The sequence below is a fragment of the Gopherus flavomarginatus genome, chromosome 12, assembly GCF_025201925.1.
Source record: "Gopherus flavomarginatus isolate rGopFla2 chromosome 12, rGopFla2.mat.asm, whole genome shotgun sequence".
NCBI lineage: Eukaryota > Metazoa > Chordata > Testudines > Testudinidae > Gopherus > Gopherus flavomarginatus.
The window spans coordinates 21,483,373-21,508,247 of record NC_066628.1 but is presented as its reverse complement, the minus strand read 5'-3'; the positions used below and the strand labels follow the sequence as shown (position 1 = coordinate 21,508,247).

The 24,875-nt window shown below is 41.0% G+C and overlaps 1 protein-coding gene and 1 pseudogene across 1 annotated transcript in view; one reads left to right on the top strand and one right to left on the bottom strand.

The window, feature by feature from the left end:
- Window positions 1-24,875, bottom strand: part of LOC127032480 (olfactory receptor 12D1-like) — a 411,893-nt gene that overhangs the window by 240,622 nt on the left and 146,396 nt on the right. The gene's annotated exons all lie outside the window — the stretch shown is intronic.
- On the top strand, window positions 14,542-15,441 carry LOC127032588 (olfactory receptor 10A7-like; annotated as a pseudogene).

Below are 24,875 nucleotides of genomic sequence, written 5' to 3'. Positions count from 1 at the left end.
AGATCTGCAAAGGAATTTAGGCTTGAACAAGAGAGTTAGAGAGAGACCCACATGAGTGTATCTTGGTGGTTAGGCCATCCACGTTGATGGGGAGAAATCCCGTCTTTAAATCCTGTGTCTATCAGGCACTTGACGTGGGGCCCTACCAAATCCCAGGTGACGACCCTGTCCATTGGGACAAAAGTTATGAGTGGTCTCCTCCTTCTAATTCCTCCTTCATCCTCCTCCAGCCCCACATTCATGTTAAAAAAAACCCTTAGGTGGGGTTAAAGGGTTCCTAGCTGAGAGTGACAAACAGAAAGATTCATCTCCCTCACGGAGGTATGGTAACTGAACTCTTTGACAGCGGCAGGGCTTGGAACACACCCCACTCCTCAGCATCTCCCATTGACTAGGGAACCACCAATTATCATGTTAGAACATAAGAAGAAATGAAAGACCATTCCAAGTCCAAGCAAAGGTTTGTCTAGCCCAGTATCCTGTTTCTGACAGTGGCCAGTGCCAGATTATTCAAAGAAATGAACTGAACAGACAATTATTGAGTGATCCATCCCCTGTCATCCAGTCCCAGCTTTTGGCAGTCAGAGGTTTAGGGACATCCAGAACAGGGGGTTGCCTCTCTGGCCTTCTGGACTAATAGCCATTGATGACCTATCCTCCATGAACTTATATAATTGTTTTTTAAAAACTATCTCCAGCTCAAGAAAAAGGGAACAAGAGATGTTGTCAAAATGAAAGCCCGATTTAATATTTTACAGTTCAAATGCTTGTGATACAGCATGGCCAGCAGGCAGCAGGAGAGTGTTAGCAGGGAGCCTTATTCCCTGCAAGGGGAGGAAGGTTTGCTGTAGATTAATTAGAGCACCTGAAGCCAATTAGAGCACCAGCAGTCAGTCAAGTGATAAAAACCCCCTGCTTCAGTCAGACAGGGTGGGAGTTGGAGCAGGAAGGTTTGATTGGAGCAGAGAGCAGTTTGAAGGAGTTGGAGCAGAGAACAGTTTTGAAAAGAGACCAAAAGGAAAGTTTGGAGGAGTGCTGCGGTGCACTGAGAAATCCAAAAAGCCCTAGGTAAGGGGCACCTGGCTTATGTAGAAGGAGGGCAAGAAGCCCCTTCACAAGCTGAAGGGCAGGAGAGGGAAGCAGCCCAGGGGAAGGAACCGCTATTTCAAGTGGTTCACCACAAACCTCAGGCCCCTGGGTTGGGACCTGGAGTAGAGGGCGGACCCAGGTGCCTCCCTCTCCACTTCCCTCCTCAAGGACAATAGTGGGGTAATTAAAATACCGATTCAGAGGCAAGCAAGAGTGCCCTGAACCTCCCCCAAAGAAGAGAAAACGTGAGACCCAGCATAACAGTACCGGCAATTTGCCACATGCTTTTTTCCTTCTTGTCTTTAATAAAAGATTTTTGTGTGTTTGCCAAGGTACTAAACAGATTGAGGTCTCTGCAAACCGAACTCTGAACCTTGTTTAAAACTGTTTAATGTGGGATAGTGACTGGGTTATGTGGCTTAATCTCTGAAACATGATGTTTAATATCTCTTCAAAATAACCTGTCATAATTAATTATCATAAACCTGAATACGTTTTTTTTATCTAAACCTTATCTGAATATTACTACATTTTTGGTCTTCAAAGTCTCTCTGTCACAAGAAGTTCCCCCTTCTAATTATGTGTCTTCTTCATGTCATCAGCACATGCACAGAACACTCTCCCAACAGTGGTTCACCAAACCACCAACCTCACTTTATGAAAATCCTACAGGAAAAAAGAGATGAGGTCTCCGCTGAGTGGGCATCTTCATTTCCCTATTATGTTTTTGTGAATCTCTTCTTCTCTATAGACATGATACTGCATGCACTTGAATGTTTAGACTAAATGGACATATTCCTACACCCCGTCTGCATTCAGAACTTCAACTGAGGCTAACAAGACTTTTACTTACAGATCACCTGCAGAACTGAATCTAATCAACATTGTGCATGATCCCCATCCTGCAGATAGATTCACACTCATGCTAGGAGTCTGTACTCACACTTAATTTCAATAAAATTATTCATGTGTACTACATATTTACAGGAGTAAAGTTCTTTCTGGATTGGGCACTATATGCCTATTTATGTGAGTGTTTGTCTTTTCACTAAACCTACCAAATTGAAAAGTGAGATCTGCAAGATGTTAATTAGGCCTGCACTTTCAGAGAACTCTAATTCTGGGCACTGAAGAACAGACAGGAGCAGATCTTGAATACAATGGAAATGAAAATGTAAAGATGGATACTTGGAGTTCTGTGGATGGACCATGTTTGGAGCTAATGAAGTAGGGGAAATGTTAAGGTGGTATCAGTTAAAAAAAAAGCTGAAGGAATTGAGGCATAGATAGTTTGGCCATGTGAAAAGAAAAGCAGAAGAATATATAGGAAACAGGGAGTTAAACTTCGAAGTGGAGGAAAAGAGAAGGGTTAGCAGACTCAGAGCTAGCTGGATGGATGTCATATTAAGGACATAGACTCATAGACTTTAAGGTCAGAAGGGACCATTATGATAAACCCCTAACCTATGTCTGAGTTACTGAAGTCCTCAAATTGTGATTTGAAGACCTCAAGCTGCAGAGAATCCTCCAGCAAGTAATCCGTGCCTCATGCTGCAGAGGAAGATGAAAAACCTCCAGAGTCTCTGCCAATCTGCCCTGGAGGAAAATTCCTTCCTGACCCCAAATATGGCGATCAGTTAAACCCTGAGCATGTGGGCAAGACTCACCAGCCAGCTCCCAGGAAAGAATTCTCTGTAGTAACTCAGATCCCAATCCATCTAACATCTCATCACAGACCATTGGGCCTATTTACCTGCTGATAACCAAAGATCAATTGCTAAATTCATTGCCAGAATTAGGCTATCCCATCATACCATCCCCTCCATAAACTTATCAAGCTTAGTCTTAAAGCCAGATATGTCTTTTTGCCCCCACTACTCCCCTTGGAAGGCTGTTCCAGAACTTCACTCCTCTAATGGTTAGAAACCTTGGTCTAATTTCCAGTCTAAACTTTCTACTGTCCAATTTATATCCATGTGTTCTTGTGTCCACATTGGAACTAAGCTTAAATAATTCCTCTCCCTCCCTGATATTAATCCCTCTGATATATTTATAAAGAGCAATCATATCCCGCCTCAACCTTCTTTTGGTTAGGCTAAATAAGCCAAACTCTTTGAGTCTCCTTTCATAAGACAGGTGTTCCATTCCTTGGATCATCCTAGTAGCCCATCTCTGAACCTGTTCTAGTTTGAATTCATCCTTCTTAAACACTGGAAACCAGAACTGCACACAGTATTCCAGATGAGGTCTCACCAGCACCTTGTACAATGATACTAACACCTCCTTATCTTTGCTGGAATACCTTGCCTGATGCATTCTAAAACTTCATTAGCTTTTTTAATGGCCATATCACATTGGTGGCTCATAGTCATCCTGTGATCAACCAATACTCCGAGGTCCTTCTCCTTCTCTGTTACTTCCAACTGATGTGTCCCCAATTTATAACTAAAATTCTTGTTATTAATCCCTAAATGCATGACCTTGCACTTTTCACTATTAAATTTCATCCTATTACTTTTACTTCAGTTTACAAGGTCATTCAGATCTTCTTATATGATATCCTGGTCCTTCTCTGTGTTAGCAATACCTCCCAGCTTTGTGCCATCCGCAAACTTTATCAGTACATTTCTGCTTTTTGTGCCAAGGTCAGTAATAAAAAGGTTAAATAAGATTGGTCTCAAAACTGATCCCTGAGGAACTCCTCTAGTAACCTCTTTCCAGACAAACAGTTCACCTTTCAGTACGACCCATTGTAGTCTCCCCTTTAACCAGTTCCTTATCCACCTTTCATACTGATTCCCATCTTTTCCAATTTAACTAATAATTCCCTGTGTGGAACCATGTCAAATGCCTTACTGAAATCGAGGTAAATTAGAACCACTGCATTTCCTTTGTCTAAAAAATCTGTTACTTTCTCAAAGAAGGAGATCAAGTTGGTTTGGCACAATCTACCTTTTGTAAAACCATGTTGTATTTTGTCCCAATTACCATTGACCTCAATGTCCTTAACTACTTTCTCCTTCAAAATTTTTTCCAAGACCTTATATATTACAGATGTCAAACTAACAGGCCTTTAGTTACTCAGATCACTTTTTTTCCCTTTCTTAAAAATAGGAACTATGTTAGCAATTCTCCAGTCATACGGTACAACCCCTGAGTTTACTGATTCATTAAAAATTCTTGCTAATGGACTTCCAATTTAATGTGCCAGTTCCTTTAATATTCTTGGATGAAGATTACATGGGCCCTCTGATTTAGTCTCATTAAGCTGTTCGAGTTTGGCTTCTACTTCGGATGTGGTAATATCTACCTCATTGCCTCATTCCCATTTGTCATCCTTCCATTTTCCCTAAGCTCCTCATTAGCCTTATTAAAGACTGAGGCAAAGTATTTGTTTAGATATTGGGCCATGCCTAGATTATCTTTAACCTCCATTCCATCCTCAGTGTTTAGCAGTCCCACTTTTTTCTTTGTTTTCTTCTTATTTATATGGCTATAGAACCTTTTACTATTGGTTTTAATTCCCTTTGCAAGGTCCAACTCTACATGCCTTTTAGCCTTTCTCACTTCATCCCTACATGTTCTGACTTCAATAAGGTAGCTTTCCTTGCTAAGCCCACCCATCTTCCACTCCTTGTAGGCTTTCTGCTCTTTCTTAATCACCTCTCTGAGATGCTTGCTCATCCAGCTTGGTCTACAACTCCTGCCTATGATTTTTTCCTCTTTTCTTGGGATGCAGGCTTTTGATAGTTTCTGCAACTTTGACTTGAAGTAATTCCAGGCCTTCTCTGCTTTTACATCCACAAGTTCTTCAGTCCAATCTACTTCCCTAACTAACTTCCTTAATTCTTTAAAGTTAGCCTTTTGAAATAAAAAACCCTAGTCCCAGATCTACTTTTGTTTATCCTTCCATCTAGTTTGAACTGAATTAGCTCATGATCACTCGAACCAAGGCTGTCCCCTACAACCATTTCTTCTATGAGGTCCTCACTACTCACCAAAACCAAATCTAAAATGGCATCCCCTCTTGTTGGTTCTTCAACTACTTGGCGAAGAAATCCATCAGCTGTCATATCCAGAAAAATCTGAGCCCTGTTATTGTTACTAGCACTTGTCCTCCAGTCTATATCTGGGAAGTTAAAGTCTCCCATGATCACACAATTCCTGTTAGTGTTTACTTCATTAAAAACATTAAAGAGGTCTCTATCCATATCCAAATCAGATCCCGGCAGTCTGTAGCACACCCCAAGCACTATCTCAGGGGAAGCTCTAGTAGCTTTCTTTCCCAATGTGATTTTTGCCCAGACAGACTCTGTCTTATCCATTCCATCCCTCTTATTTCTTTACAGTCTACCTCATCAATGATATACAATTCTACTCCACCACCTCTGCCTATATTTCTATCTTTCCTAAACAGCACATAGCCTTCAATACCTATACTCCAGTCATGTCTACTATTCCACCATATTTCTGTTATGCCTATAATATTCGGTTTCCCTTCCTGCACTTGTAGCTCTAGTTCCTCCATTTTGTTACCTAGGCTCCTCGCATTAGTGTACAGAAATCTTAATTTTTGCCATTTGGCTTCACTAACATTCTTTGTCTGGTTAGGCACAGACATTCTACCACCAGTATCACCTATTAGATTGATATCTACACTTCCTTCCTTCCTCCTTATGTCCATTCTTCTGCCCACGGCTGTATCCTCTCTTACTTTGTTTTCTTCCCTCTCAATGTTAAATTCCGGCGTGGATATTACCTGGACATCTCCCAACCATCTCCCCCAGAATCCTAGTTTAAAGCTCTCTTAATCAGTTGGGCAAGCCTCCATTCTAGAAGTCTATTTCCCTCCTTACTCAGGTGAAGTCCATCCTGAGATAAGTCTTCTGTCCATGAATGCTTCCCAGTGGCCGTACATCCCAAAGCCCTCCTTATAGCACCACAGCCTGAGCCATCTATTGATCTCCATAATCTTGTTACACCTTTGTTGCCTTTCTCTAGGAACAGGCAGAATTCCACTGAAGATCACCTGAGCCTCGATTTCCTTAAGTGTCTTCCCCAGTCTGGCATAGTTTCTCTCGATACATTCCAGCGAGAATCTAGCAGTATCATTCGTTCCCACATGAAGGACAATCAATGGATTCATTCCCGCTCCCTTTAGGATCCTTTTCAGCCTCAGATCCACATCCCATATCTTAGCACCTCGCAGACAGCACACCCTTCTGTTCTCCAGATCAGCTCTAGTTACATGCCTGTCTATTCTTCTCAGTAGGTAGTCCCCAATCATGTAGACCTGCCTTTTCCTGGTGACAGTGTGATTCTCCGGTCTATCCCCTGATCCCACTTGCTGCAAGTCCTCTCGATTCCCATTCACCCTTGCAAAACTCTGCAATCCATCCTGTATCCTCCTGGTTCTCATATTTGGTGTTGTCTCCATTGACTCGTCCCCTCTTCCTGGAGAACTAGCTGCTCTTCTCTTTTTCCTTGCCCTCTCACCTTCAGTGACCACCTGCTGTGCCCCTTCTTCATTTTCCAACTCTGCAAACCTGTTCCTGAGCTCTATTTCTCCTTCACTGGCCCGTCTTTTCCTCTGCCTGGTTCTCTTAGTCACATGCTTCCACCATCCACGTTCCTCACCCAGCAGTCTCCCCTCAGAATTCTTTGGTCCTGCTTCCATCTGCAAGTCTGAGCTTATTCCTTCAGCCTCCTCATGTCTTTGCTCCATCATCTGCTCGAACTCCCTTCGAAACTCAGCCAGAGTTTCCACCTGCATCTCCAGTCCTCGGATCTTTTCTTCCAGCAGCTCTATCAGGTGGCACTTCATGCAGACAAAACTCTTTTCAGGTACCACCTCCAGGATCATGTACATGTCGCAGCTTCCACATCCAGTCATCCTCATTGTGTCTTTCACTGCTGCCTCTGTATCGGTCACAGTCTTCCCACTTAAAACCTGTTAGTCCAAGAAACAAACCAAAACAAACCCCCAGTAGGCACCAAAACACTGGCAGATCACCACCCACTCCCTTCATTAGCCTGTCAGCTCTTCTGCTTAGGTCTCTAAGTCTCCCCGGCAACCTCCCCCTGTAAACTCCCACTGAAACTCCACTGTTTACAGCTCTGTTTGCAGGCTACTGTGCCACTGCAGCTGTCTATGTCACTGCCTGACTGGCTGGCTACCTTTATAGGACCCCTAAGAAGGGAAGCCTCACCTCCTAAACAAGGCTCAGCTTCTCTCCCAGCACCCTGCCCCTACCAGCCCCCACACATACAAACTGCAAAATACAATACATAAAATACAAAAACCTGCTCCTCCAACAGAACTCCCACTGAAACTCCCCTGTTTACGGCTCTGTTTGTTGGCTGCTGTGCCTCTGTAGCTGTCTATGCCGACATGATTACCTGCAGAGTTTCCAAACAATAGCATTCAAGAGAGACTAGAATGGATAAAAAGGGTGTGAAGAACCAACCCTATACAGATGAGAGAAAAGTTCGAAGAAGATTTGAGTTAAGTAAGTGCAGCAAGAGGTTCAGACAATATTTTGCAACAGTTCAAGGTAGAGTGCCAAATGCTATATTGCAGATATTACAAGATCCAGTAACATCCTGAACAAATTTTATTGAATTAAGTTTCATATTCTTGGAGTTCATTGTATTAAAAATGCAAATGTTTATGTACTTATGTAGGATTGCATGGTGTTTCTTTAGGAGGAAGACATGAATAATACAATTGCTAAGGAATATCAGGGACTTCAAAGGACTTTTTGGGATAATACGTGTGAAGTGGATTTTCAAGGAAACTGTTGGGGTTGAAGATTATGCAAATGATCCACCTAAAATCCGTTCTTCTGAAGCTACACTTTGAGCAGATACCCATTTTTCTGGCTGATTACCTAGTTAAGGTCTCTTCAAAGAGCCAAACTGGAGAAGTCAATGACTGAGAGAGTGAGGCGATGCTCTTGGACTCATCTGAGATATGATGAACTTGAAGCCACTAAAAAACCCCTGGGTAGCGGTTGAAGGACAGCTTCTGCCAGAGCCCTACACACATACTTAATCTCATCTAGTCTCATACTACACTATAAAATAAATTAATTTGACTTTGCTCTTAAATTACAGGAATGCAACCTGTCTGATTTGCATTCTCTTGGCCTGCTCAGATTCTCTTGTGTGTCCATATAACTCTTAGTGCGGTTGCCCCACCCTGTTCAAACTGTTTCCAGGTCTCCCCTAGGGCACTATGCTACAACTTTTAGCATATTGTCTCTCAACGTCCATTAAGACTGCATCTAAACTATGAGCTAAAGGTGTGATTCCCAGTCCATAGAGCTAGCATTCCAAATTTAGCAGTGTAGCAGTAGTATCATGGACAGCAGTGAGTGGATGCACAGACTAGTTTCACTGAGTAGAAACATGCCTGAACCTCATGGGTACGTATATGACATGCCTAGCCCATGCCAACACGTGCCACTGCCTGTACTACAGCAGCTACATTACTATTTAGAGCGAGTTACCTCAATGAGAGCTACAATCACTGAGTCTGCATAAGCTGGGAATCACACCCCTAGCTGACTTGTAGGCATACTAAGTGTAAGGTGTTACGCAGCTATTGGAAAGGCCTTCCTCCCTCTTCCTCTAGGGAGGTAGATTCTAGTTCCCAGAGAGACCTGTTGGGTGAAAAACACATTCCATTATACAATACAAAAAGCACCATAGTAATGACAAATCCTGAAACAATCTTAACAGTTACTAAAGAGAAAATCCATGTATCACACTTGGTAGACAGAATGTTACTGAAAAGCTCCTAGAGTGACCAAAGGATGTTACCATCATGTTTATAGACTTTGTCACCGGTTTTGACTCACTGCATCAACCAGTGCTGTGGATACGGCTTCACCATTGTGGGTTGTATGAGGGCTTAGTGTGCCACACAGAGGAACAATACTATGGAACACTGACATGTGCAAGGGTCAATGGTTGTATTACAGACTGGTTTTCTGTAGAATCAGGGTTGTGTCAGTTATGTTTTTCCAAACCTTGGTATTTAATGATATAATAGACTATCAGACGACAAGATTGATTGTGGCCCAGGGAGAGGTGTACTATTTAAAAATTCATCTTGATTGGATCTTGAATATAAGGATGATATTGCCTTACTTGTAGAGACTACTGACCATGCGCTGAGAAAAACTGATTTATCTATAATGATGAAATGAAAGCCATCCATGCCTCCTATAAAACAGAAATAAATGACCTGGTGATGTGTATGAAGATGGTAATGACATTGAATGTCTCAATAGTTTTATCTATCTGGGTAGCTGGTTGACAGCAGGAGGGACTATGTCCAAAGAGGTCACACGAATGATCAGTCTTGTGTCAGTGGCGCTTCAGCATCTTCAAATGCCTCTGTTTAGGTGGCAGAATGTCTACATGACAACTAAGAGACGAGTCTTCAACGTGGTAGTGATGGCAACGCTGTTATATGGAGCAGAAACATGTCCATTAGATAGCTGAGGAGACAACACTAGACAGTTTTCAGTGTCAGAATTACAGAGGATTCTTAACTGCTGATTTGATTTTGTCACAAACGAGGACATGCTTTTATGATCCCAGCTAGTTGCAGTCTTGCATCAGTTGAGATGATGGCTGCAAAGGTGGGGTCATGTCCAATGTGCAGAAGAAGGTACACTTTTACTGAAGGTTTAGAAATCTGAGGTAAAAGGAAGTAGAGCATAAGGGTGACCATGAATAAGATTGGAAGATGAAATTCTGAGAAATGTAGGAAATCTAAATCCTCCCTTTTTTGGAAGCAAGAAGTCTCAGAAGGGATGATTCAAGATGGAAATCCATTTCACATGCCAGCATGGCTGCGTTATCATGATGTATATCTCCTGCTGCTGATTTATTTGATGAATGGGTGTCAAATTTGCAAATAATATGAGGTCAACCCAACTATACACAATATAACTCCTCTCTAACTACCTATTTTTTCCTACCACCTCATGCAATCTATTTGTTCCATTCTCATTATGGCTAGCATCTTCAAAAAAGCTTATGGGAGATGAAATGGTTTGCTGTTTGAGTGTCTAGCCCCTAGGGCACTTTTAAAATCCAATCCTGCCACTGAGATTGGATACCTAAATCCATTAAGCTCCTTTGGCAATCCAAGCCTCAGTACTCTCTGCTGCTTAAGGACTGACCCAGCTCAGTGTTACAGGTAACTTGTTACAGAGTTGGATCTGCAGGGATCTTGTCCCAGGGGAACAAGAAAGCATTTAAACAGCTCTCAAAAATCAGTTCTTTGTTTGGAGTCAGATGAGGAAAAGCTCTTTGCTCCACTCCCAGGGACAACCCTACCTACCTTGTCAGATTTAAGCGATTGGAGTAAAGAAGGGTTGATATCCTGATATGGTGTATTACAGAGGCAGATAGAGAGACTAGACACAAATCAGTAAGTAGGTAGATAAACAAACTAAGACAACAGAAATAGAAAACCACAGGTCAGAAGGATCTCACCATTTTTATGATCCTCATTTAAAAGGCAGGTGAGTTGATGAATATTTTTATTCCTTTTTAATCTTATTTTATCCTTTCCTTTACACATGGCCAGATTCTTCCCCCCCTCTGTATCTAGGGATAGGTCTCTCAACAGGGTCCCACTGACTTTTGCCTGGATGCAGCAGTCTGCTCATACAGAGGCAAGGTAGGTGAAGTAATATCTTTTACTGGACCAGTTTGGGTTGGTGAGAGAGACAATTTTTTGAGCCAGACAGAGTTCTTCTCTCTCACCAACTGAAGTTGATCCAATAAAAAGTATTATCTCACCCTTCCCTTGTCTCTCGAATATCCTGGGACAGAGACAGCTACAACTCCACTGCATGCACACACTGAATGAATTGCAACAAAGGGGTTGTGGTTGGGAACCCAGCTACTACTGGAATCGCTCATCTCTCTATCTCTGAAGGCAGCACTGAGAAAATGGAGTTCATTTGGTGCATGTTAGCTGTAGTTTCTTTTTTTGGAGAGCGTATGCCTTTGATAGACCTATCCTTCATGAAATGATGTATTTCTTTTTGTACCCAGTTATACTTTTGGCCTTCACAAAGTCCCCTGGCAACAAGTTCTACAGCTTGACTGTGCATTGTGTGAAGAAATACTTCCTTTCGTTTATTAAACCTGCTGCCTATTAATTTGAGTGGGTGGCTCCTGGTTCATGTGTTTTGTGAAGATGTAAGTAACACTACCGTATTCACTTTCTCCACACCATACATGATTTCATATCCCCTCTTATTCCCCTCTTTTCCAAGCCAAAGAGCCCCAGTCTTTTTAATCTCTCCTCATATGGAAGCTGTTCCATACCCATAATCATTTTTGTTGCCCTTCAGTGTACTTTTTCCAATTCAGATATATCGTTTTTGAGATAGGGTGACCAGAACTTGACTCAGTATTCATGGTGTAGGTGTACCATGAATTTATATAGTGGTGTTAGGATATTGTCTGTCTTCTCATCTTTCCCTCTTCTAATGGTGCCTAACATTCTGTTAGTTTTCTTGACTGCTGCTGCACATTGAGCAGCTCTTCTCAGAGAACTATCCACGGTGACTCCAAGATCTTTCTTGAATGGTAATAGCTAATTTAGACCCCATCATTGTGTGTGTATAGCTGGGATTATGTTTTCCAATGTACTTTACTCTCATTTATCAGCATTGAATTTCATCTGCCATTTACTTGCTCAGTCACTCAGTTTTTTGAGATCCCTTTTGTAACCCTTCATAGTCTGCTTTGGATTTAATTATCTTGAATAATTTTGTATGGTGTGTAATTTTTTCCACTTTACTGTTTTCTCCTTTTCTTACATCATTTATTAATATGTTAAACAACACTAGCTCTAGTTCTGATCCTTGAGACCAGCTATTTACCTGTCTCCATTCAGAAATTTTTCTTTGCACAGAATCTGACTATGCTGAAAGCTAGGCTCTGGTACAAGTTTCATCTCTTTGCTTAGATATTTGTCTCATGGGCAGATAATGGAGGAAAGGTTTCGTTTCTCTGTAGGGTCATATGGGGACATACATAGATTGGATATTGGAGACAACATTGGCTTCATTCCCATTTCTATTAATAATTGATGTCAAAATAGCTACTCACTTTCCTGAGGGCAGGATAGACTCTTGTATATATGTGGAACTTGACTTTCAGATGTGTAGAACAAAGAGCTAAAGTCCCATTCAGTCAGATTTTCAAAGGAGTTTTAGTGTCTTAAGGAACAGAAGTCCCATTAATTTTCTATTGGGCTCTTTTAAAAAGTATGTCCCTGTGACTAGAGAATGTTTTCCATGCACATTCATTTCTCTTTATTGAAAAATCCTAGCAATTTCAATCATTTCTGCTCATCAGACACTTGAAGTAGGGGTCTCCCATATCCAAGATGAGCAGCATAACCACTGGGATAAAAGTTATGGTGGAGCTCCTCTTCCTAATTCCCTCTCCTTGATGGACAAAAACAAATTTATATAACTGGCCATGAGCAAATGCAAGCTGGGTATTAGAATAAGATTTCTCACCAACAAAGGGGTGAGATTCTGGAAAAATCTTCCAAAAGGAGCTGTAGGGATACACAATTTAATTATTTTTAGAGAGAGATGGATACATTTATGAGTGCAACTGTATGATTGCATTTCTTGAGATGTTGGGGGGCACGACTTAGCAGCCCTGGGCTTCACTTTTGGTTTATGTCTTTTAGGTTCCTAAAGCTCATGCTTCAGGGTTTACATGCTCTGGGAATGTATTCTGGGATGGGTTTTGTTTTGAAGGATTTTTTTGGTCTTCTTCCTCTGAAGCATCAGGAACCGTCACAGCTGGAGATGGGATCTTGGATGGGATGGGCCAGGCCTCTGAGATGGCACCAAGCATCCTCTCTCTCAGATGTTTGCCAAGATAGTTCTTGTTCACATAATCAGAGACTAACTTATCCTCAACTCTCTCCTAGCATATTTCACTTCAATAATGACTTTTTCTTTTTTTACGCTTTCTATTTTGTTTACTTTTAAATGCTATTTTTTTAATTTTTAATTTTTCAAATTTTCCATTTTCGAAAATATTTGTTTATTTTTTTCTTTTTAATATATTTTTCCATTTTATATTTTATTTTTATATTTTATAGTTTTATTTTTATTTTATAGTGTTTATTATAATTTTACTTTTTCTATTTTTTCTATTTTTTATTATTGTATAGTGTTTTATTTCTTTTTAATTTATTTTAACATTTTGATGTATTTGTAAAACTAAATGTCACATCCCAGTAGAAAGTTTTGATTTTGATAAATCAACATTTCCATCAGCAAATTTTCAATCAGCATCCTTTTAAGTTCTCTAGCCAAGGTGTGGGCTTCAACTAGAATCCCAGTTTATGTATTGCAGTATTATCTCTTATCCAGATTATCCCCAGTAATAGGTTTTAATTATCCTCAGTGAGTGCTTGGCCGTATAAAGAGACTGGGAATTTCCTCTATAAATGGCTCTAGGGCCATCTCTCTGGCTGATGACTGCAATAATGATGGGGAGGTGAGATGCTTCCAGTTGCCTGATTTCCACTAAAATCAGGCCCGCAGAATCCACGATGTGGTGCTCTAGGCAGAGGAAAACTCTTTGAGATGCCCTCACCCAAATTCGCAATTTCAGGTCCCTAAACCCCTCACACTCTAGACCGTAATCCAGAGGTCACTGCCTCATCTCTGTATTCAGAGCCTCTGTAATCAATACCGAGAAGATCATTTAATTTTCAGAGTGTCACTAAGCAGTTTGTATCAACAATATCCGTTTGCAGAGAAATTTAAAAGTTAATATGCAATGATCACAAAGCAGCCTAAAAAGTGATCTGCATGGTAGAGCACAAATGAAATCAAATGATGACCACTTAAAAAGGCATAGGAGGTGAGGATTTGGACTGGCACCACCTCACTCATGGTGAGTTGATTTCTGTCGGGAACAATGGAAGCTTCTGTAGTCCAAGCCAAGCCGATTCACAGCCAGCAAAATTGTGGGGTGTTTTACCAGCCCAAAGGAGGCTGTGAGAATTCAGGGAATCCTTCATTTGTCAGACTCCTCCCAGTGATCGGGATTTCCCACTGCACACCACTAGTGTCAGCTCTTGGGAGCAGAATGAAGGGAGCAAGGCTTATTATGTTCCCAGTCAGAAAAAAATATGATTTTACACAAATCTGAGCTTGCTTTAGCAGCATCTTTTCATGTCAGTTTCTCTCATTCAATCTCAGATGTTATAAGCCTCCATTATATGACTCCAAGCCCCCCGCCTGTGTGCTCAGCCCAGTATTTGGGCAGGTGACCTGAAGGAGAGGGAACATTTAAACATTAATGCATTTAAATTGATATTGTGATATTGATATTTAATAAATGCCATTCTTGTTCTCTTGTAGAGTTTGGTTCATTTCCATCATGGCAGATGCAGAACAGGGAAATCAAACCTCCCACACAGAGTTCATCCTCCTAGGATTTGGGACTGTCCCCAAACTGGAGATTCTTCTCTTTCCGGTGTTCTTTGTGATTTACATTGTGACCATGGCTGGGAACATCTTCATTGTTGTTCTAGTTGTGACTGATCAGCACCTTCACACCCCCATGTACTTCTTCCTGGGGAACTTGTCTTGCTTGGAGATCTGCTACACCTCAACCATCCTGTCCAGGATGCTGGCCAGTTTCCTGACTGGGGACAAGACCATTTCTGTTGGTGGCTACATCACACAATGTTACTTTGTTGGCTTCTTTGCAGGCACCGAGTGTTATCTCCTAGCAGAGAAGTCTTATGACAGGTACCTAGCGATATGCAAACCACTGCCTTATGCAACCTTTATGAATGGCAGTTTCTGCCTCCAGCTAGCAGCTGGGTCTTGGATAAGTGCGTTGCTAGCTAGTTCCATAGTAACTGGTATGATGTTACAATTAACTTTCTGCAGCCTCAATGAAATTGATCATTTCTTCTGTGAATCTATACAAATAATAAATCTCTACCGCAACAACATCTACCAGGTGGAGTTTTTACTTACCATTCTATCTTCTTTATTCACCGTGCCCCCGTTTGCTTTAACTAGGACATCCTACCTGTGTATCATCTCCATCATCCTGCGAATCCCTTTCACCACCGGAAGGCAAAAGGTATTTTCCACCTGCTCCTCTCACCTCATTGTGGTGACAATTTTCTATGGGACCCTAATCATTGTGTATTTGCTACCAAAAACCAACACACTCAGAGACCTCAACAAAGTGTTCTCTCTCTTCTAAGCAATTCTGACTCCTGTGGCCAATCCCTTCATATACAGCCTGAGAAACAAAGAGGTGAAAGAGACTCTGAGAAAAAAAAATGCCAGTAAATGTGTAAATTAAGATATCATGATTTTTAAGCCATTCTCCTCATTTTTTCATACCTGTCTCATTAAGTTTGCACATTTGGGGTTAAATTTACAGGCTTGTTTTTGGGTCAGTCTACCCTGCAATCATGGGGTGTGATTTCAGCTGGTGTAGACAGGACCAGCAAGCTTTATTCTAGCTACCAAGTACTGGAGCATTAAAGCTGCGGCAGCACATGCTTCAGCTGAGATTAGCCATGTAACGAAATTCACAGGATTCCGAGTGAGCTGCTACAGCCCAGGCTGAAGCACAGGCTGCTGCAGCTCCATTGCTCCGGTACCTGAGCTAGCTAGATTAAAGTTGACTTGGGTGTATCTGCAAGAGCTGCAGTAACATCACGCGATTGCAGTGCAGACATACCCCTGTCATAACATATTCCCAGATTTGGACCTTAGCGTCCAAAATATGGGGGTTAGCATGAAAACCTCCAAGCTTAGTTACCAGCTTGGACCTGGTAAAGCTGCCACCACTCAAAAAATTAGAGTGTTTTGGGGCACTCTGGTCCCCCCAAAAACCTTCCCTGGGGATCCCAAGACCCAAATTCATTGAGTCTCACAACAAAGGAGAATAAACCATTTCCCTTCCCCCTCCTCCTTCCAGGTATTCCCTCCCTGGGTGCCTGGAGAGATACACAGAAGCAACCTCCGTGAATCTAAACAGAGGGATTCCACCCTCCCTATTTCCAGTCCTGGAAAACACAAGTACCAAGAGAGAGAGCCAAGCTCCCCCCCACCCCGTCCTTCACCCAGAGGGAATGCAAAGTCAAGCTAGTAAATCTAACACACACAGATTTCTCCCTGACTTCTTCCTCCCACCAACTCCCTGGTGAGCTACAGACTCAGTTCCCTGGAGTTCTCCACTAAAGGAAAACTCCTACAGGTCTTAAAAAGAAAGCTTTACATAAAAAGAAAGAAAAATACATACAAATGGTCTCTCTGTATTAAGGTGACAAATACAGGGTCAATTGCTTAAAAGAAATAAGAATAAACAGCCTTATTCAAAAAGAATACAATTCAAAACACTCCAGCAACTACACACATGTAAATACAAAAGAAAAAAAACAATAAACCCTATTCTTTTATGATCTTTGTACTCACAACTTGGAAACAGAAGATTAGAAAGCAGGAGACAGAAAAATCCTTCCCATAGCCGAGAGGGACAGACACAAGACAAAGAACAAAGAACTCACACCCAAAACTTCCCTCCACCCAGATTTGAAAAAGTCTTGTTTCCTGATTGGTCCTCTGGTCAGGTGTTTCAGGTTACCCCTTTCCAGGTGAAAGAGACATTAACCCTTAGCTATCTGTTTATGACAACCCCTAACTGCAATGTTAGCTCAAGGCCCAACTTGAGTTTAATTTGAGGTGTGGCTTTTGTCTTTTATATATATATATATATATATATATATATATATATATATATATACACACAATTGTAAAACCTATCAATTTTTTATTGTTTGTTTGTCTAAACTGTACCATGGATTTCTTAACATTTTAAGGCAAAGCAGTTTTTGTTGGGTTGTCTTTTGTATTCTGGTCAATTTGTTTAGGCAAACTCTGAAAAGCAAGCTAATACTATTTTTGAAAGAGCTCCATTAAACATTTCAAAAGCTATAACATGTCTGTTTATGTTTTATTCTATTATTGTAGAACACTTCTTTACATGTGGGTTTTGTATAATATTGCTCTTCCCCGGGAACATATTTTTTTCACAGTTTACATTCCTGTAAGCTATTTTTATGGGGGCGGGTCATACTATGCAAGGCATTTCAACAAAAAAATACTAAAATCTTTCTTTAAGCTGTACCCCAGAGATACGGGGGAGGGATAGCTCAGTTGTTTGAGCATTGGCCTGCTAAACACAGGGTTGTGAATTTAATCCTTGAGGAGGCCACTGAGAGAGATGGGGCAAAAATCTGTTTGGGGATTGATCCTGCTTTGAGCAGAGGGTTGGACTAGATGACCTCCTGAGGTCCCTTCCAACACTGATATTCAGCGATAGTTAACTAGTTATGGAAGTTGAATACATTGCATCTTTTTAAAATGTAAAAACATGCATACGTTATTTGTAAAATTTGTGATACTATAGCTTTTAATCACTTTATTTAATTGTAATCCTGTGATTAAAAAATCTTTCCCTGAAAAATATAACTATTTTTTTAAAAGGGGGTAGCGGTATGTTTCTTCAGATAAAAGGGGTGAGTGGGGGCTGTCTTTACCTTACCCTTTCCTACAGTTAGAAAAGCTTCATGACAAAGAGTTTCTCTTTGTTGCAAAATGTCACTTGCCTAGCATCATGTTTAGATGCAATAGAAAAGCATGCGAACATAACTTTATTTCTAATTAAAACAATATTTTGTTGCATAAGTTAACTGCTTCAAATAACAAGGGTGAGAGGGGGCAGCATTTTACTCCTTCATGCAATTGCTCAAACCACCTGGCTTCTGTATTTTTAAGCTTGTATTGTAAATGTTGGGAACATTACATTCACTCTAAAATCTTCACACTTTACAAAGGACATCCTATAAAGCAATGTTACAAAGTTTAAATTAAAAGGCCTTCTTGCAGCTAAAGGACTCCTTGCAGCTAAAGCTGGGTGCTAATTTCCAATAAATGGAAAGTCTGTAGAAATGCATTACTTTAAGTAGATGGAATAAGAGAAATTGATATGAAGATTAGCCATAACTTTCATGAGGGTCTTTCTTCCATTTTTAAAGACCAAGGGTAAAATCATAATGTAAAAAAAGATAACATAACTTCTGGTACAAAACTGAAAACAAATAAGGATGTTTGCTAAATTTATATAAATATGGTAAATAAAGCTATCTATAGATATGTTCTTTTGATTGGAGTTTTAAAAGTGTGTTAATGTTACTTGATTTAACTGTGTTTTGATTTAAAAAAAGAAGAAGAAAAAGTGTCGTGGGTGGGGGAAAAGCCTTCTAATCTCTGGTATAAGTGTCAACTGTTTTACATAAGCTAGTTTTTCTTTTAAGTTAGCCTGTGCATGTGCTTTGTATAAAGTGTGTAAATTTAAAGCTTTTTTTTACAGCAGTTTTTTTTCAGGAAAGATTTAAAAAGCAAGCTAAAGGTTGGCATATTACTATAAAATCTTGTGTTATTTACAGTGTTTGACTTTTCATTCCTTTGTTTAAAGAGCTGCATTTTTTTAAACAGACCATTGGTCAAAAGCCACTCCCCTTGGGATGTTGTAATTGGTTCAGGGAAATATATTCTATGATGTTGCTGTAGAACAGCTCCTTATTGGCTCAACCAAGAGGCATAGGTTGACTCAGGCTGGCTGGCTGACCCTGGGTTTGCTGGCATTTGCCCAGAGGTAGCTGCAGGGGTAAGACGCTTTTCTCTTTTCTCTGCCATGTGGTCAGTGACACAGGTTTAGATAGATTAGAATAGAGACAGAGATAAGTCAAATGTGCCCAAATGACTTGGACGCTTAAATCCAATTAATTTTCTATGGCACCTAGATTCATCAAATTTTAAGCCCAGAAAGGATCATTAGATCATCTATTCTGACCTTCTGTGTAACAGAGGCCGTTAAATTTCACCCAGTTGCCCCTAAATTGAGTCTAATAACTTATGTTTGACTAATCTTATCCTTCAGGAAGGCACCCAGTCTGAGTTGGTTCTGATGGTTAATCACAATCATTGTTAAAAAGATATGCCAAAATATTAATTTGAATTTGAGCTTCTTGTCCTTGGATCTCATTATTCCAAGGTTAGGCTCCTCAGCCACTGAAGCACTTTAGGAAAAAAGTCCCCACAACGAATAAAAATGTAATAAACCCAGGTTGCTTGTGAGCCACCTGTGGTCAAATATTTATTGAAATTCTTTGAGTAATTTTGAATGAGTGCATTTGTGAACATTGTGTGGTTCTTCATGGAAGAAATCACTATATGCGTCACTTACTCTAAATTATTCACCCATCTCTATAGATGTTAGCCGTGTTTGACCTGAGTATGAAGTTTGTATCAGTTATGTTAACCATTTTGTGTTCTTACTTACAATGAACAATCAGATTACAGTGGAACATATTCAGGCTATTCTGGCACTGAGGCTAGAAAGTGAAAATGATGGGACACAATGGCCCATTTATTTAATATTCAGTAGGCGGAAGGAAGCAGGGTTGTGAAGTGTTATCATATCAAACAGCACTTGAAAAATGATTTGGAGATTAATAGGCAATAAGAACTCACCATTAGGAATAGCAGACCAGATTCTAACTTCCAGTTAACCTTTTGCAAATCTGGAGTAACATCATGAGCTTCAGTAAAATTACTCCATGTTTACCAATGGTGTAAATAAGATTGCAACATGGCCCAATATCTCTTGCTCTCATCGGGGCATAAATTTCCTTTCTTATTTTCTTCTCTTCACACACTAGGAAAAAAACCACAGAGGAATCTTGCAGACTCGTTTGTTTGCCAGTCCACAGAAATATTGTGATTCAGCACAGTGCAAGTAGACTCTTGTGAGAATTGACAAACCAACATGTATATATATGTATCATACAAAAATTATCTATCGATCTACCTGCCTTAGGAATTTTTTCTGTACTCAGCAGTGGGGGCCAGATAAGTACATTGAATATTGCGACTCTGTGAGAGGGACAAAATAAAAATCAGATATACATTGCAGCTGAATTGTGAACACCCCAGGGCAGAACCAGAAATCACTCCAAAGCGAGGCCAGGTCTACACTGGGAAATTAGGTTGGTATGACTGTGTTGTCTAGGCCTCGCAGTGCAGTGGTTTTGGGTACTATATACACAATAATTAAATTCCAAAAAAATGGTAACCACAATAATGTGAGAAAAGCAGGTGGAAAAACTTACAATCTTGATTTTAAAATTGTCAGTGATGCACCAAATCAAGAAAAGTCAGAGGTGATTTTTTTGTTTTTTAATTAAACCATTATCTGGAGTCACAATACAAACATAAAGCATCTTCTTTTAAAAAACAAATACTTTACTGTGGGTGACTTGTACAATTATATTTGCATAACACTAACATGGCTTAAACCTGGGATCTCTGGATGGAAACACCTGAGCTGAAAGACTCAGCTTTCTTGGCTAGTGGTGTAGCAGGCACATCAATCTGTAGTTGGCCTAGTCACCAGTAGCAGAGGCCAGACCATCAGCTTGAGCAGTAGTGCTGACACTTCCAGAATTCCTCTGGCCAGGGAAGCCCATCACAAGATCAGAGACTTCCCATTCAGTTCTCCATACAGGCCACCACTTGTAACGCTGACACTCTTGGGCTCGTCATCAGCATCAGAGATCAAACTTGGCCCTCCGGACCTTAATATATGAGCCTCTCCTGCCGGAGCTAAAAAAGCCCCCTCTCTCTCCCTCTCTCAGTCAGTGCTGTAGCAGACTCATCACACTGTAGCTTGCCTACCACCAGTAGACGGGGACAGTGTCACACTGAGCAGGCATGGCTTACACTTGAACTAAGCGGTTTCACTAGCCTCCATCCCATACCATGCACCCTTCAGCATTGCTCCCTGGGGCTCCTCTCCAGGCAATGACAGCCCCGTGAGAAGCTGGGCTCAGGGACGTATCACAGGGGGAGGAGGAGAAGAAGGAGGAGGAGAGGCAGAGGAGTTGCTCAGAACTCACAGGAACCATTTTCAGGAGAGGGGGCAATACTCTTGCATGCACCCTCCCACTTCCTACAGCAGTCGATGATCTCCACAAGCGCTCTACCCACCTCATTCCCACTCTGTGTGGTTGCATCAGCCATCAGCCCCAGTTACCCTCCCCTGTACAGGTGTGCTGTGCTATCTGGCGGGGAGTCTGCAAGCAGGGACCCGGATCAGGGGAGTTAGAGGAGGTAGAAGATCCAGGTAGAAATCAGAAAAATCTAAATACTGGATTTTCAAAACCCAGGGATTTTTAGGAGGTTTTTGGTAAACAACGAAAATGAAGGGCCCTATTTTTAAGAGTGAAAGGCCAATATTTCATAATCATGACTTGTGTCTTTGCATGACTCCTTTTTTAGCTCTCCAGCTTAAATTCGCCTAGTTTTCAAAAAAGGGTGCTCAGTACTTCAGGGCCCTTACAGGCATCTCAAGTTCAGCATCTGAAATCACCAGTCATGTTTGACAATCTTGGCCAAAACATACACAAATTACTGTGCAAGAGCCCCCTAACCACCATCACTATTATATATTTAACAGATTCTGCAAGGACCTTGCTAGCAAACTAATACCTTATTCCGCCATTAGCTCCATTGAAATAAACAGTGCAAGATACTGTTCACTGGGAGTTAGGGTATCACAGTGTGGTTCATAAATAACACTCTGAAGATCTGAGCTTCAAACAGAAAGCTGGTCTAAAGCTTAACTAAAGAAAATCTGGTGGGAGATATTTTCAAAGCTGTAAATGGGGATTTAGTGCCCAACTCCCATTGACTTATCAGGGATTTGGGCACCTGCCCGCCCCTTTATGCCTTTGGCATCCGTTCCCAACCGTACTAAATAGTAACACTCCCATGGACTTCACTTGCACAGGATTGGATCCCTGGGGCTTTTCATCTTCACAGTGATCCATGCAGCTTAATTCATTGCTACTCACAAACTGCCTGGGTGGTAGGTGTTGTGTAACCCAGTATTAGGAAGGTGGAAGAAGGATGAGATGAGAAAATGCAGCATTTTCTTCTTTATAACTTAATTTTGTTTGAATGAAAATGAGTAGAGGGGAAACAAGGATCCACTGATCTGTGTGATGGTGTATGACAAGTTGGAATGTCTGACATGACCTCTTCATTCAGGATGTCAGGGAGTGGGACATGGATTCTGCCATCTGTCTTGCCGCTCTCTCTCTCCCTCTCATCCACCTCAGTTCTCTCATAAAAGAGACCTGTATTTGCCTATGAGGACACCCCAATTCTGCTCTCCCATTTGGTTCACTGTGTTGGAAATCCATTGCCAAAAGTGAACCTGATTTATGCCTTGCACGAGAAGATGAGATCTCCTTGATGGAAAAGTTAATTATACATATATATATATCTATATATCTATATATATATATATATTATATATATATATATATATCTATCTATCTATCTATCTATCTATCTATATATATATATATATGTATATATATATATATATATATATATTCTTAGAAATTAAAGAAAATCAAGTTAATAGAGTTAAACTTTAGACCTCAGAGGGGAAAAAAGGTAACAGAGGGTCAGGCTGATGAGAAGGGAGGAAGAGGGGACAATTGGACAAGGGCCTTGAGCTCACAGGACCTCTCTGAACATCTGTAACGGGGGTGAAATGGGAGGAGCTGGGGATCCAGAAACAGGATGTGTGCTCGATTGGTCTGAGAGGGAAACTTCTAACCTCAGGAAATCTGCCTCTTAACCAGCTGCTCTGCTTATTGCAAAATAACAACTCATAAGTTTGAACAGTGAACTTTAAGGGCCCAATCCATCATGCTTCCTGCTCTTCTGGATAGATTCACGGGGCTCCATTCATGAAGAACTTAGGGATTGGGTTGCTGAGTATTGCAGCAATTTTAGGCACTTGGGAAAATCATCGCACTTCACAAAGCCTGAGCTTGCCCTCCCAGCTGCCTACACAATGGCGAGTGGGAGAGAAAGATTCCTAAGAAGGGGATCCACAAAAGCAAGCATGCTAGGTGCGGAGCCTCCTAAACTAGCTAGTGGGAGATGCTAAGCCAAGCAGTGCTAAGTCCCACCACTCCCAGGGAGTTCAGGGCCTAAAGCCTGATCTACACTGGGCGGGGGAGCAGAAGGGGAGACAGCATCTATCTAAGTTATGCATCTTCAGCTACGTGAATTGTCTCATTGCTCTCATTTGTTGGCACTACAGAGAATTGCTTGAGTGCCGACCCAGCCCAATGTTACTGGTAGCTTGTTACAGAGAGTGAACTTCAGGGATCTTGTCCCAAGGGGAACAAAACAGCATTTAAACCATTCTCAAGAAATCAGCTTTAATCTTGGAGGCAGCTCAGGAAAGCTCTTTGTTCCACTACCACAGATAACCCTACTTACCTTGAGTGGTTTCACTGCTCCGGATAAAGGGTCCAAGGATCACATCCATAGACCTATTGGATGTCTTGAGATGCTCTATTCCGGATAGATAGTCTACCTACCTACTTATTGATTTGACTAAGAAAATTGAGAAAATCACAAGTCAGAATGATCACCAAAGTCCCATTAATCACAAGTCAGAATGATCACAAGTCAGAATGAAAGGAGATGATTTTTCTATAATCTCTGTTTAAAAGGCAGGTGAGTTAATTTATATTCTTATTCATTTTAATCTTTCAATTTAAAAGGTCCAGATTCTGCTCCACTTACGTAGGGGTGGGTCTTTCTGCAGAGTTCCATTGACTTCTGCTCACACAGTTTGTTATAATACAGAGGTTGTGGCTGGCAACCTAGCTACAATATGAATCACCCAGCTCTCCCCCTTGCTTTAAGAGTGACCAGACAGCAAGTGTGAAAAATCAGGACAGGGGGTGAGGGGTAATAGGACCCAAAAATCAGGACTGTCCCTATAAAATCATGACATCTGGTCACCCTACTTGCTTGCACCAGCACTGAGACAAATGAGATCAGTTGGTATATGTTAGCAATAGTGTGTGTTTGTTAGGGGATGGTGAGATTGGGGGCAGAGGATTCTCTGGAGATGGCCCTAAGCTTTCAAGTTCACTTTGCACAGAATCTGCCTGTGACATTCAGGTTCTCGTGCAAGATTCCTTTACTTGGGCATTAGTCTGATGAGCTGATAATGGGGAAATGATTCAGTTGCTCTCTGGCAGACATCTGGATTTAAATATTGATTTGGTGTTGCACAGAGCACTGGCTCCATTTCCATTTCCAATAAAAATCAATGTCTGAATAGCCACTCACTTCCAAGAGGGCTGGACAGATTTTCTTATGTATGAGCAGCCGGATATTCAGAGTCGCAGAACACTAAGTCAAAAGCCCCATTAGATCAGACTTTCAAAGGAACTTTACAGATTTTTAGACACCAAAGTCCCATTAATTTTCAATCAGACCCTTTTTTCAAATTATGTCAGCATGCCTAGAGAGTTTTCTGGGCACATTCCTTTATTATGATCATTATTAATTTCTCTCAGTATCATATAGGGTGGATTTTAGAAAAGAAGAAAGAAATAGCTTTCACAACATACTAAACATTTAAGCTTAAAAAGAAAAAAGCTGCTGTCTAAAATGTATCCCCATGTGTCACCAACAAATCCTGGCTGAACAGACTCTGTAGGTTTGGGTAGTCAGGAGTCTTGTTAAACCCTCTACAGAATTCCTGCATTTCAGGTGCTCAAATTCATTCAGGCTCCTTTG